This window comes from Apodemus sylvaticus, chromosome 5 (genome assembly GCF_947179515.1).
Source record: "Apodemus sylvaticus chromosome 5, mApoSyl1.1, whole genome shotgun sequence".
Taxonomy (NCBI): domain Eukaryota; kingdom Metazoa; phylum Chordata; class Mammalia; order Rodentia; family Muridae; genus Apodemus; species Apodemus sylvaticus.
Genome location: NC_067476.1, coordinates 42819444 through 42834623, shown reverse-complemented (window position 1 = coordinate 42834623; position 15180 = coordinate 42819444). Strand labels below are relative to the sequence as shown.

The 15180-nt window shown below is 37.7% G+C and overlaps 1 protein-coding gene and 1 non-coding gene across 3 annotated transcripts in view; both read left to right on the top strand.

The window, feature by feature from the left end:
• Kcnh7 (potassium voltage-gated channel subfamily H member 7) overlaps nt 1–15180 on the top strand; it is a 476252-nt gene that overhangs the window by 358504 nt on the left and 102568 nt on the right. The gene's annotated exons all lie outside the window — the stretch shown is intronic.
• LOC127686555 (small nucleolar RNA SNORA17) lies at nt 14111–14246 on the top strand. Its single transcript, XR_007978170.1, has one exon. It is a non-coding gene; the product is annotated as a small nucleolar RNA SNORA17 (small nucleolar RNA).

Sequence of the window (15180 nt, the reverse complement as noted above, 5' to 3'; positions counted from 1 at the left end):
AGAAATAATAAATTAACTGATAGAAAGAACTATAAAATTCAAGAAAGAAATTTGAGATTATAGTTGAAAAATTGCCATTCATTCTATAACATTCTACTTTCATTTCCTTAGTTTATAAAAACTTATTCCTTATTAATTAAGATCCCATCTCCCTCCTCGGCCCCAGAGAATAAATTCAGAACATAATTACTGGTGCATAACAGTTCCTAGAATTTTCAGTTACAACAGGTGAAAATTAACTTGCTAATAGCCAGAATGTAATTATATTCAGTTGGCATTTAGCATCCAGAATATGTTCCTGAAAATATCAAGTACAGATGTTAAAATTAATGTTTTAAACATACAGTGATCCAGTATAGGAAGGAAAGACTCCAGATTAATCTCTAAAGATTAGTAGAACCTTCTTCTGAAACACTTTCAATTTCCCAGAGTTTGGTCGCCATAGGAAACGCCACACATCAGTTATACAGTTCTCTTCTCTTGTTCTGCTTTAATGCTTAGCCTGAGTGACCTGGTGCGCCTTGAATCTAGCTCAACCAGGAAACTTAATGTGGCTGTTTCCAAGTATCAGCATTGTTTGCAGCCCTTATTCCCAGAACAACTTTTTTTTAAAATAATAGGTCAACTCCTTTGTTTAACTTTATTTAAACTTTTTATAACTTTTACCCACTTGAACCCACTTTAATGTATCATGTAGAATCAACTCTTTTTGTGGTCTTGAAAAACAATCTAACATATACACATGCTGAAGAGGACTCTTACGTCTATCTCACCTCAGAGTATTCTTACACGACCCAGGCTGTCTGTCTCTCTTGCCTGTCACTACACTCTGGCTCCTTGTCAGCAAACATGTAGGGTGGTCCAGCAGTGCCCTCTGCCCTTTGTCTTGATGATGGATGACTACAACCTCGAGTTTTGTTTACTGTGAGGTTAACAACAGCAGTCCTTCTCTCTATCAAATCTGTCCTATTTCTGAGGTTTAGATCCAAGTGCATTTGGCAAGCTACAGAGTTTGTACCAAATTTCCAGTGTCCAAAGACAACTTTATTTCGATATTATATCATATACAACTTATATCCATGATATTGTATATCTATTTGTAGAGTGGCTAAGTGGTGATGATGATGGTAAATAAACAGGTAAATAGATGAATAAAATCATATTAGGTAAATTACTTGTATTTATATTCAAGTGGAATTATTTTCATTTCCTTATCGATTCCTTGAGATATAGGATTATAATTTGGGGACAACGTAATTTTGGGGTGCCATTACTTTTTATTTTTTTAATTTTTGAGATTATAATCTAATTACATTATATTTATCCCTTCCCTTTCTTCACTCTAGATCAGCAGTTCCCAACCTGTGTCTCACATGGACCCTTTCACAAGGGTCAGATATCAGATGGCCTACATATCAGATATTTACATTCTGACTCATAAGCTTAGCAGAATTACAATAGTAAAGTAGCAATGAAATAACTTTACACTTGTGAGGTCACCACAACATGAGGACCATAAAGGGTCATAGCATTAGGAGGGCTGAGAACCACTGTTGTAAATCCTTTGATATATTCCTTCCTTCACTTGCCTTTCGAGACCATGGTCTCTTATTTTTTCACTAATTGCTATTGCATGCTCATGCACACACATACGTACACATATATACACACCTGCATGCAAACATGTACACATGCAAAATCATAAACATTCACTCACACAAAATATGTTTCTAGATATAAACTGTTAAGACTATAGAATGCTACCTGTGTACACATTTTCAAGTCTGATCATTTGACACTGGACAATCAATTAGTGTGTTTCTCAATGGGGAAGGCAACCTCTCCTGTACCCAGGTTTCCTTAGTTGTCTGTAGCACTTCATATAGGGTTGAGGTCTTGTGAAAACCTCTGTCAAGTTTGCCATAACACTTTTTAAACATGTAGCCCAAACAACTCAATATAGTACTCATTTATCAAAGAATAATTAAAGTAACTACGGTGTCATAGTATCCTGGGAAATTATAAAGGTGAAGTAATAAAATCATATTTCCGTCATATAATTTTTACTAAATTATAATAAGTAGACTCATTAAGATGTAATAAGTTAGTTCTACTGATTACTTTATTGTTTCTGTCCTTACTTTCTTCTTGTTGCCAGTGAGGGAAGCCATTAAATTAAAGCAGACACTGTTCTTTATAAGCGTCTTAGATAAACCTATTTTGAGGACAATAGTAGGCTAAGCCTCCAGTTCCTTTTGTTATCAAGTGTATGATTCAAGACCAACAATCCTCTTCATTGTCCATTCTATCTTAGATTTCTAAGTTGTAAGATAGTATAAAAATCTGCCCCATTATAGACACTCAGTGAATCATTAGTTTCAGTTCCTGAACAAAGCATTTTCTAGCTATCTCTAGAGTGCTCCCTCCCAACACGGTGTTTCACTGTAAATGCTGGTCACAGTGGTGTGAAAAACCACTGTCATCTAATTGACTAGATGAAAATAGAAAGAGCAATAGAACATATGTCCAAGTAAAGCAAAGTAATATTTTGACAGACAGACTGGACTCTCATGAACAGACAGGAAAATTTAGTCTAACATGCCAGAGGAAGTGGTATTTACAGTGAATTATAAAGAAGGAAATAAGATGGAAGACACTATCTCAATGTAGGTCTCAGCAGGGAGAATTCAAAGCTGATACTAGCACAGAGATTTTCAAAATGAGTGATTGGAGGTACTATGAAAAAGGTAGCAAATGACAGCTACTCTTTGGACTAAGTATTTCTGATCTCCTGTTTTCTTCTCTGATACCCTTAGCAACTCCTTGCTCTACAAAATAGCACACTACCATGTTGGGTTTCCTCTCCAACACATCCCATCCTTACACATGGCCTCCTGATAGATTATCTAAATGTCTTTAAATAACTTAATGAATAGTAAGTATATTTTCTTTTCCTCTTTATTTCATCACTTCTTTGAGAACATCATACCATTTGATTTTATTCAGCCTCTAGCTCCTCAACGATCCATTCCCTACCTACCACCTTTGTTTACTCAGTTATGGGGTTTTTGTTGTTGTTGTTGTTGTTCGTTTTTGTTTCTAAGCCCATTTAGCTCCACTAGCACCTTCCATCATCTAGTATTTATCAGTTGCAAATAGCTTCTTAGCTAGGGATAGAACCTCATACTTACCTCTTCTTTCCAGACTGGGTTTGTGTCTGGCTTCCAATTGTAATTTTTTAAAAAAAAATCCATGTTTCCCTAAAATTGCTAATTTGATTGAAGTATTTCATATAAAAACCTGTATGAAAAAGAGAATTTTATTCTCAATAGGATGTGTTTGCATTTAGAAGGAGAAACTCATTAGCTCAAATGAAGATTTTTTTTTATTCAAGGAAACATAGAAAAGGGAGGGAACATTTAACAAGTAAAAGGAAAGATACAGTTTAGGAAAAAAGCTTTTTAGTTCTATTGACAGGCTCTACTGTCTTTAGGTATATTTAATATCACTGCGAAATTAGCATCTCTGCCTTTAGGAGTTAAGTAAATCAGTCTTCTCTGAGAAAAATGAGTATTTCTCAAAATTAAAAACACTTTCATGAATTTGTTGGGCTTCCTGTTACTGAACACCGAACTATTTACAATGCAGGAAACATTCAGAATACTAAGAAAATGTGTAAACAGCATACACATCTATTTAAATAGTAGTATTTCAATATGCTTTGTGTTTGAAAAGCAGAATTCCTATTTTAAGTAAAGTGAACTCAGTTTATAACACTTAATTTAATGCCTGCCTTCACCTACAAGTTTTCTTTTCTTTCCTAATGTTTTAAAATAGCTTCTCTAAAACCTTAGGAAATGCTGGGATCCTTTGAGAGATATTTCACCACAGAATATCAGGCTAAGTTTTCAAAACTTTCCAATACAATCCGGGATGGCATTGACATGAAGTAGAAATTAAAATAAGTTCCTCCACTTATCTCAAAGATCTGTCTGCACTTAGTTTTGTTCTTTAAAAAAAAATCACTCAAAGTAAGAGATGAGCCAAAGAAAAAAGTCAAGAGGGGAAGGTCATTGATGGGGAATCTTGACAAGCCTTCATTAAAGCACTTCCAAGTGAATAGAAAAGTCGCTTTTCTCTAGCTCTTGGCATCCAGTCACACTCTGCAGTGATGTAATCATCATCCACACACACACATACACACATGCACACACACACACACACACACACACACACACACACACACACACACATACACACACACACACACACACACACACACACACACACACACCGGGAGCGGGTGAAGTAGAGACAAATAACTTATTGAATTTCTTCAAATGAATTTTTTTTTTCAGACTTATCCCATCAGTATACAGAAGTCTAACAAATTTCATTCCTCAATTGACAAAATTCCTCCTTCAGAATGGCCCGTAGGAAAGTATGCGAGACATTTTTTTTTGATTAACAGTGCTGAGGGGGTAACAGTCTACTCAGGGTAGGGCCATTCCTTTGTAGGTAGTCGTAGGTGGCATAAAAATGCAATTTGAGCAAGATGTAGAGGATCAAGCCAGTAGCAACAGCTGCTTTAGTTCCTGCTTCCTGGTTTCTGCTTTGAATGTACTGCCTTGATTTCAATCAATGACAGGCTATAAGTTTAAGTTTCTGTAAGCCTTTCCTCCTTAAGTTTCTTTGGCTAAGAGACAAAATAGAAAAGCTTCTCATTTATAAAAGTTTAGAAAGAAGTAACATTATTCAAATTAGGCTTAAATTATGAAAGTTAAGTATTCTCTGGCTTGGATCTTTAGCTTGACCCCTTACTCATATCAATAAATTCATACGCTTATTTGAAACACATAAGAATATGTAAAATTTATAAACATAATTCCACCTCAACAGAAATTCAAACTCTGATATTCCAACAACATGAGCTAAAACTTACTACTATACATGTTTAGCTAATAAATAATGGGAACTGTTTGTTTTAAAAGGTATGGTTAATTCAATACACCAAGTATTTAATATGAATTCAAAATCTCAATGCCCTTTTCAATAATGTATAAGGGGTCCTATAGAGCTTCATTCTCCCATTTTCAACAGAGGGCACTAGGCTCTCAGGAAAATAATTTTCCAATAATTGAGTCATTGAGACTTACATAAACTTAGAATGTGTTTCTTCTTGGCCCACCCTCATGATTTCTGTAATAAAAGTTGCCCATGTGTTTTATTTGTATCAGTTCTACTTCCATCTCAAAAGCTCCAAGAAAGCCCTTGGAGCCACAATGATTAACTGCCTGTTTAGAGTTTAAAGTGCTTTCTCAACTGAGATACCTTCCAGAGCACAAAAGAAATGCAGAAGTAGGTCAGGAGCTTAAACTGCCCAAGGGCCTACCTCATGCCAGTGGTAGGCAGAAGGTAGGAAATTAAATTAGTATCAGAGACTTCAATGGATCATGATTCAGTGGCTTAAAATTATATAGGAAAGTAAGAAGATAACAACTGTAATAAAGCCTTAACACTTCACTCATTAAGACTTTTGCAATTTGGTATTTGTATTAATCCAAATGGTGACTTGGTCTGAAAATATTCGTGCATTCTGTGATGTGCTTGATACTGAAATGGGGCAGGGACCATTGAGTAAAATTGAGGCTAGCCTCAAGTAAGCTTCCACTTAGGAGCTAGAGTGAAGGATATTCATGGTCGCATTACCAAGTTAGTGACAGTGTTCTTGTCTTGTGACTTCAGAGAATGAAGACATGCGCCACACAAAGGAGAGATGAGAAGAAGTTTTGTTATAGGAGTATTGCTCGAAGATGTGGGGTGGGGGCTGTGTGGGGGGGGTGAGGCAAAGCTCTTTTAGAGCAAAATGAGTCCTCTGAAGCAGATGACAGCGAAGCTGCTGGTGACAGGCTTTTCTTAAGTCTTACAGCACAAATGAGTATAAGGCACGAGGAAGTGAGTTGAGTCCATTCAACTCATTCACTCGATGTCCATGTGACACTCAGTTTCTGCCATTCCTTCACATGTATCCCTTGAGCTGTGATGTTCATCTAAGTGATGAGAAAGAAGAGGAAAATCACATCATGCCAGAGCAAGAACCAGGGCCCTCTTCTGGTCGCCTTGGCCTCTAGTCAGAGAACAACTGAGGATGTTTCTGCCAAGAATCAAGGTCCTTGTCCCTAAATGGATATCTCCTGTTCTTGTCAATGCGTGCTAGAAAAGAGAACTTAGAGACTGCATTATGGGGAAGTTAACCATGAGATCAGACACCAACAAAGTATCAGGATTGGTTTACCAGGTTTATACAGTGATAACTACAAAATGTTATCAAATGCCATGCCGGAAATTGAATCTGAACTTAGAAGAAGCTAACCAGTGAAATAACTCATGATCCTCTATGCTCTTAAGCAGGTCCTAGGTACTAGATGGAAGTCCATTGGTCCATTTTGGCTCCATATGTCTGTATATTACTGTCAAGAATGATTAAGTGGAGCTGGGCGGTGGTGGCACATACCTTTAATCCTAGCAAACTCCCACAGTGATATACCATATCCTGTACTACTGTTCCTTTAACCCTGATAAATCATATTGGAATAGTAATGAAGTCTGTATGGTCAGCCCATGGAAGCCTTCCTCTGCTGTATTAAAAGCTCCATGGAAAAAAAGAAATGCTGTAAGGGACTTCTTAAACCAATTATGGCATTTCACGTGTAAAACCAAAATAGTATTTTTTTCAAGCAGTATGAGACAGAAAATAAGAATTAGAACAAAATGTTTTGTACCATTTACTTTTATTCCTCTGTATTTTTCTCTGTGAAGATGGAAATAGCCAAAAAAGATTAGCTGCAAACAGAAAATAGAAAGCAAAACACTCCCTCTTTCCCCATGCTCTCTCTGAAGCCTACTAAATACAAACTCGGTTTTGCTTTGTTGACTCAAGACTTCTCTCTGTGTTGTGGATGTGTGCAATGAGTAGAAGGTGCGGGCAAAGTGCCAGCCAATCAGCCTGTAAACTAAGAGCTCTGCAACTTTTTGAATTTGTCTGCTGTGTTCCCCATTGTGCTGTGAGCACTTCTAACATGCAAGGCTTGAGATATCCTTCAGGTTACCCAAAGAAGTAACACTGAGAAATCTGCAGACTTTCCAGAATGTCCAGAGTTACAAATTAACAGTTGCTTGGGGCCAGTTAAGAATGGCCTACTTCTCTTTTGCTGTTTTGAATACAACTTTTCATGAAAATCGGGCATGATAATGCCATTCAGGGACAGTGTTTATGTGTCCATTCAAATTCTAGACATCTTGTTTCTAAAGTTCCGAGGTACTAAAATCATAAATAAGTCTGATGGTCTCTTTCGAACCCGTGAGCATTTTTATGGCTATAATAAAGGAATGTTGCAAGTGTGGTTTATGCTTTTGTGCATAAACCATTTTTACATCTTCAGAGCTGTATTTCTACATTGATCATGGGATCTCATGTTGTGTATCTTCTAACCTGAAGATATTCCCTGGGAAGATGCTCTCTTTTCAACTGACAAGGAAATGAAACACTGTGTTCTGCCATCATTACTTAGTAAAAATTATAATAGGGTTAACAATTGCCCCATCAATTATTTCAAGATTAGGTATGCTTAAACATTTCTAAAAGTGTATTTAATAGTCCGCCCTAATGAACCTATGCTATTAACTGTAAAGAGCAAGTGATATATTGCTTAGTAAAATGGAAGTAATTTAAAATGAACTAGAAAAATCTTTCATTAGTTTAAGATTTATAACTTTTATTTTAAATATACATAACATTAAAAATATAAAATCTACTGCAAAAAAATCACCTTACTTTAACATTTGTCTTCATAATAAGGAAAATGCTAATTCTAAGATAATGAAGGTTTTTGAAATACTGAATAGATTAAAGTGACCCTAGATATTATTTGACAGTAATGCCAAGCAAATATTAATATTTTGATATACCCTTTGTTATAATACATCTGCATCACAAGATTAATACTGAAAGTATGTTCTATGTAAATTATCCAGTATAATTTGGATCAGACATGTTAAGAGTATTGTTTCAACAAGTCACTATACTGAAAAAACTAAGGACTGATTAATTGAGTCCTTAGTTTCATTAATGGGAGGCAGACTCTCTAATGAGATGCAGTATTCCAAAGGCTTCATCCAGATTTTGGATGTTTGGAACAGCCTTCCCAGTCTGCCTCACTGAGGGCAAACTGCTCCCCACAAAAGGTCTTCTCCAGTTGCAGCTCTTTGGGGTTAGTGTATTCTTGGTGAAATTATCTCACCCATTGATTGATGCCCTGGGAATTTTAGTGTTCATACAAACTAACAAATGTCTACCAGATAAGCACCAGCAATGCCCAGCTGGCTCTTTGTCCCCCATGGGAAATTTTCTCAGTTAGAGCCTGGTAATTGTTTAGTGCAGCTGCTGCTGTTTCAAGGGTGCCAGCTCATCTGAGCCAACTGTATGCACACAGCCATGACTCATGAGCCTGAGAAAGCACACGTCAGGGGTGGGTGGGGGACTGCAAGGACTCCATTTTAAAATTGCCTTCTTCTTTGTCTACTATTTGAGGGAAAAATTCGCAGTGAAAGGTACTTATTTAAGCAGTATAAATATCCTATATAGTCATGAATTTCAGCTACAGAAGTACATTATAATCTTGCCGTTTTTGAAAACACTTGCTGTATATATCTCAACAGCCTTAGCTCTACTGTACGTGTTACAATAACAACTATATTGTAAGAACTGTAGTTTTTTATACACACACACACATACACACACACAAACACATGCACACAAATACATATAGTCCCCAAACACCACACACACACACACACACACACACCACATGCACACACACACACAGTGATATAAAGAAAACTTGGTATTCAGAGTGACAAACAATTTGGTAGAGAACAGTTATGGAAGTTTGAGTAACCGGCTTCATGCCAAGACAACTGGCATGAGAGTTTGCTATAGAGTTTCCAAAAATATTCTAGAAATACCAGAAATATATTTTTGTGGGGAAAAAGAAATAAGCATAACTCTGAGGTGATTTGAATTCATTAGGGTTTTATTGTCAATTAGAGAGGGCAATCTTATCAGAATATTAGTTGCTTCAGTAGTATGTAGATGGCATAATTAGAGAGTGTCATCCTACTACACATACACTAAGGTGTCTCCGGGGGTCTATATAATGTATATGATAGGACAAAAGTTTGTACCTATTGTTGAGTAAGAAATTAACCTCAGTCTTAATGTCTGGAACAATAAGCATTTGCTGCCTCACAGCTCAGGTCAGAAATTGAAGACAGGTTTTTTGGATGGCTGTGGGTCACTCCAGGTCTTTTGCAAAACTGTCTATAAGTCATGACTTCAATAACATACCTATTGGTCATAATTACGGGCATCTCTAGAATAAATTAGGAAAGGATATTTTTCCCTTCTCACCTATAGTTATAGGACTTAGAAATATTATAAGTTGTCCTTGAGATTTCCACAAGGACTTCCCCTCACCGCCTTCTTTTTACTCTGGAGGCAAAGACAGTGTAAGAGAGTATGCACAATACAAAGACACTGTCTATTTGTAACTTTGTATTAGTAACACCCTTATGTCTTGCTACTACATTCTGTCATGAGAGTGCAGCCTATATTCATGAGGACATGATTCCAAAAGAAGGAGAAATTATTGGAGACCACCTGAAAGATTGCTTACCACATGGAGAGACCATCTTAGTCACTAATTTTCATACATTCCAAGAAAATTTTCTTTATTCTGGTGAAGTGCTCCTTAGCAACTGAAAATCTGAATATGTACTTTAACAATGACTAACTGTCCACCAGGGAAATGCTTAATATTATTATGGTATGTGGCACTATTTATATGCACTATACAAATATTGGACTAAGTAGTCTTCAGCTTCTTAATGTGTGTGCGTGTGTGTGATTGATTGATTGATTGATTGACTGATTGGTTGATTGATTGATTGATTGATTGATATGGGGGCAAATAAATGGACAGAATATGTTTGTGCAGGTCAGAGGATAACCTTGGAAGTTGGGTCCCTCCTCACATAACATGGGTTATGGGGCTCAAGCTCAGATGGATTACCAGGCTTGGTGGTTATTTCACTTATTTGTTGAGACATCTGCTGGTTCTAAATGCTCTTCAAGATCTTGGGCTTTAAAACTAAGCAATGTAAGTTCTAACAGTGGATATACCATTCAATGTTATGATGCCAGAATGTTTATACACCACACAGTCATTCAATTTCTTCATTAAAAATCAGTTTTGAAAGAATTAATGTGAAAATTTAGAAAAATAATACTTGGTATAAGCCTTTACACTACAGTGTCTAGTTTTTTACAAAGAATCCCATAGCACTTTAATTATAAGTCCTTTGTTGTTGTCTGAAGCTATTTCATAGAAAACTATGAAACAATACAAACTAATACTCTGAGATTATTGTTAACAAACATTGATGTTAACTTTGTCTAGAAAGGTGAGCTCTCAACTTCAGTAGTCATTAGGGAAATGCAAATCAAAACAACCCTGAGATTTCACCTTACACCAGTCAGAATAGCTAAGATTAAAAATTCAGGAGACAGCAGGTGTTGGAGAGGGTGTGGAGAAAGAGGAACACTCCTCCACTGCTGGTGGGGTTGCAAATTGGTACAACCACTCTGGAAATCAGTCTGGCGGTTCCTCTGAAAACTGGGCACCTCACTTCTAGAAGATCCTGCTATACCACTCCTGGGCATATACCCAGAGGATTCCCCACCATGTAATAAGGATACATGCTCTACTATGTTCATAGCAGCCCTATTTATAATTGCCAGATGCTGGAAAGAACCCAGGTATCCCTCAACAGAAGAGTGGATGCAAAAAATGTGGTATATCTACACAATGGAGTACTATTCAGCCATTAGAAACAATGAATTCATGAAATTCTTAGGCAAATGGATGGAGCTAGAGAACATCATACTAAGTGAGGTAACCCAGACTCAAAAGGTGAATCATGGTATGCACTCACTAATAAGTGGATATTAACCTAGAAAACTGGAATACCCAAAATATAATCCACACATCAAATGAGGTACAAGAAGAAAGGAAGAGTGGCCCCTTGTTCTGGAAAGACTCAGTGAAGCAGTATTCGGCAAAACCAGAACGGGGATGTGGGAAGGGGTGGGTGGGAGGACAGGGGGAGAGAAGGGGGCTTATGGAACTTTCTTGGAGTGGGGGGCTAGAAAAGGGGAAATCATTTGAAATGTAAATAAAAAAATATATCGAATAAAAAAAATAAAAAAAAAAGAAAGGTGAGCTCTTAGATCTTTTATACTGAGGATTTTGTCCACACCTATAATGTGGTCTGATCAAATACAACCCCATTTGCTTCTCTCCAATTCCTCCTCTATCCAGTAGCTTGTATTCTAATGCTAATCGGGTACCCCTAAAGTTTACATGAGAGGTTCTGCACATAGCTTCTTGGAACCCGCCCCCAGTTAATTCTGACTGGCAAATAAAGATGCCAGCAGCTAATAGTTGGGAAGAAGAGAGGGAGAAAGACAGACAGACAGACAGACAGACAGACAGAGACAGAGAGACACAGAGAGAGAGAGACAGAGGCAAGATTTAGGGTTCCTGGACTTGGAACTGTGAAGAGGAAAAAAAAAAGGAAAGATGTCATGCCTGAGCAGTGTACAAGACAAAGAAGTAGCACCACTATGTAAAGGAGCCAAGAGAAGGTGGCCCAGAGGACTGTTCAATTGAGTCAGGAGAAACTACTATGGAATATAGACATTAGAAGTAGTAAATTGGAATCATTGATGGGAAGTAGATTCTAACAGCCTGGAGGTTAGGCAGTTGCCAACTTTTGGGATGCTTAAGGCATATTAAAATATAAGGCTGTGTGTGTCTTTCATTCAGGAACATAAACAATTGAGTTGGGAAGCAACCCTGTGCTGGGGATTTTTGAAAATATTATTACTATATATGGTGCTCAACATGGGGCACTAATTTGTTACAGGAGTAAGCCCAAATAAAAAACACACAATCCAGTTATTATAATAAACTACATGCCTAGATTGGGAAGATCCAACACTATACTAACTTATTCCCCACCTATGAGACTTCTTGCCCCCTACAGTTTCTCCTGGCCACATGGTTCTGGTTCATCGAGGCTTCCTCCTTCTCCTCCTTCTCCTCCATCTCTACTTGTTCTCACTCACAAACCTCTAGTCCTAACTTTCCTCTCCACTGACCAATCACTGGTTCTAGCCCTTATTGACCAGTTAAAAAATTTGGAGAAGTTTCACATGAGGTCACCTGAGTATGTGATGGACTGCTTGTTAGGGGCAACCCTTCTTGAAGAAATGGACTTAAAATCAGAATACAAACATCACCAGGCTGATCCACAATATTATCTCATCTACATTTTTCAACATGTGCTCTTAAAAAAACTCACAAATCTGCTTAGTGTTGTTTCTATGTTACATAGGTATAGAACCATCTGCCTGGGTATACTTAGTCACTCAGTGACTAGATAGGACTCTCCTTCCCCTGTTGCCAACATCTCTTCAGATAAGGTAGAGAACTTGATCATCCATCACCCATCCAAAAAGATGTCTCACTTAGAGCTAAGCACACAGAATCTTTATTCTTCACATCAACATGTGGGTCTCTATATTAATGGAGACACCAGCTCTGGGTCTCTATATTAATTGTCTTCTACTACTAAGAGAAGCCCCTCTGAGGAGGTTAAGATACACCAATTTATGGGCATAATGATAAAAATTTAAAGGTCAATTTGTTACTATGTCTGTGTCAGAATAAAGGTATGAAATTCTCTCATCTGTCCTATGACCTAGAAAGGTATGGAGCTTTTTCCCAGTTAATTGCTTAAGTTACATCTGTGAAACAGACTTTAAATCTAATTAGAAAGTGAGTGGCTATTCTTACAACATTCATGCCACAATTATAACAGGGCCTTTTTCTCAAACTTCTATTTGAAAACTCCAGTGTATCCGAATTGGTTTCCTGTAGGAAGGTTTTACATACACGTAATCCCAGATGAGGCAAGTCTTCTCAGTCTTCTCCAGTCGCTATGACTAATTCTGTCATGGCACTAAGGACATTTATTGTCTATTTCCTAACTTCCTGTGAATGCTGTTTATTTACTATATTGTGCACCATACTAAAATGTGAGCTCTTCAAAAGTAAAGTTGAATGTTTTATTTCTGTATGCATAGAAAGCAGCTCAGGGGTACTATAGTATGTTTTCAACAAATCATAAAGTGAATGATTTAATGAATGAATGAATAAATAAATGAATGAAGGATTTGAGATATTTTTATATAGTCTCTTTCTCTACTCATTTCCACCTCCCACACCTGCTGAAAATCCCAAATCTTGGTTCCATACACATTTTTCTTCTATTTATTTAAAGAGACAGCTCCTTGAAAACAAGTTGTCTAGACCAAAGAACATGCATTTTGACAGTAGTAGTTTTTAAATTACAACTTAGATGAAAGTCAGTGTTTCACTGACTCCCTGTTATTTTGTATTTTGAAGTCTATAACTTGATAATAACTGCATCATGTCAGAAGCCTATCTATTGCTCATAGCTTCCTCACAAACATTTTCCAAGGTTTCATTTTTTTCCTGCCTGCTCTCTGACATTTCCAAAACTTATATGCAAGTGTAGACATGTGAGCTCATCTATATGTCAACATTAAAATATAATAGCGCATCAGAGTATCTATAAAGAATTTGTTATAGTCACTTGTTAACATTCATATTTCCAAGCATTTCTTACACTCTGAAGACAAAAAGGGTAGAAAACCAGATTTGAGAAATCTTTGAGCCTGTCCTTGCACATTAAAAATACTTGAGGATGATGACCCTTGGTACTGAACTTTCTAGATTACAAAGCTTTGAGAAATAAATTTCTCTTGTTTATAAGTCACCCAGCAACCACAAAGGACCAAAACTTGTACATAAATATCTGTTTTCGCTCTTGAGCAAGCATAGTAAATTACATTTAGAATTCCATAAACACTGATTTCACAAACTTTATTTTGAAAATCACTTTCCCTGCCCCTAGAAGGGTTGCAGGTATGGCTGTTGTGTCATATGTATATCAGTAGGGGACAGAGAAGAGAGAAGCTAGGTCTATGGTTAATGTTCTGACCTGTGAACATCTGAATGATTAGTAAGTAGCCTAACATTCTCTGAAAAATACAAACCTGAGACAAACACCAGTCCAGGGCAAGAGCTCTTAGACAGGGAGATAGCCTCTCACATTGCAGGATATGAGCATGGGGGATCTGGCCTTACCACACTCTTCTGTGCTGTGGCAGCACTAGGGAGATCAGGCCCTGTACCTCACCTGGGCAGCAGAGGACAGTTGACCAGGGTGACAAGTAGACCCAGAGAGAGTGAAGATGGGAGAGCTGGCTCTAGCCACTTGCATCCAGTACTGTGACATGAGTGACAGAGAGATGACACCCTGTACCTTGTCCCCAATAGTAGGCAGGAGAGATAACCTCCAGGTCAACAGATCTGGAGAGCTGGTGCTGCACCTCACCTTCTACAGTACTCAAAAGAACAGACCAATATCTTACCTGGTCCTACATATGGGGGTTGTGATTAGCCATACCCGAGGGTGTGAGTATGAGAGAGCTGAGGTGTGAACAGTGGAGAGATGTCCACTCTTCCCTCACCCCTCACCACCTATGTCAGAAAGGAGATCTGCTCCCAGGATCATGAGAGTGTGAGAATTGGTCATGTATATCACTGACTGCAACTCTCTAGAGAACAGGACCTGGACCTCATCTTGGCAGCAGGGTAGATTTGGCCCTGGTAGAAAAGGAGTTCTGGTGAACCAGCCCTGATGGAAAGAAAGCAGGAGAGCTGGTGGTCTTAGCAGCTCAGACACCTTTCAGGCCCAGATTCAGGGCTTTGAGTTGGCCCATCCCAACATCTATCCCATCTACAAACAACTGAAGTACATGAAGAGATGGTCCTACAGATCTAAAACTGCAGGATCTTCACAACACAGAATAATAATGGGATATCTTAGAGGAATCATTGAAGTGAGCATTTGTAAGCAAAGAAGTGTGAACAAATTGGTACACTATGGCACACACTGGGACACACTACA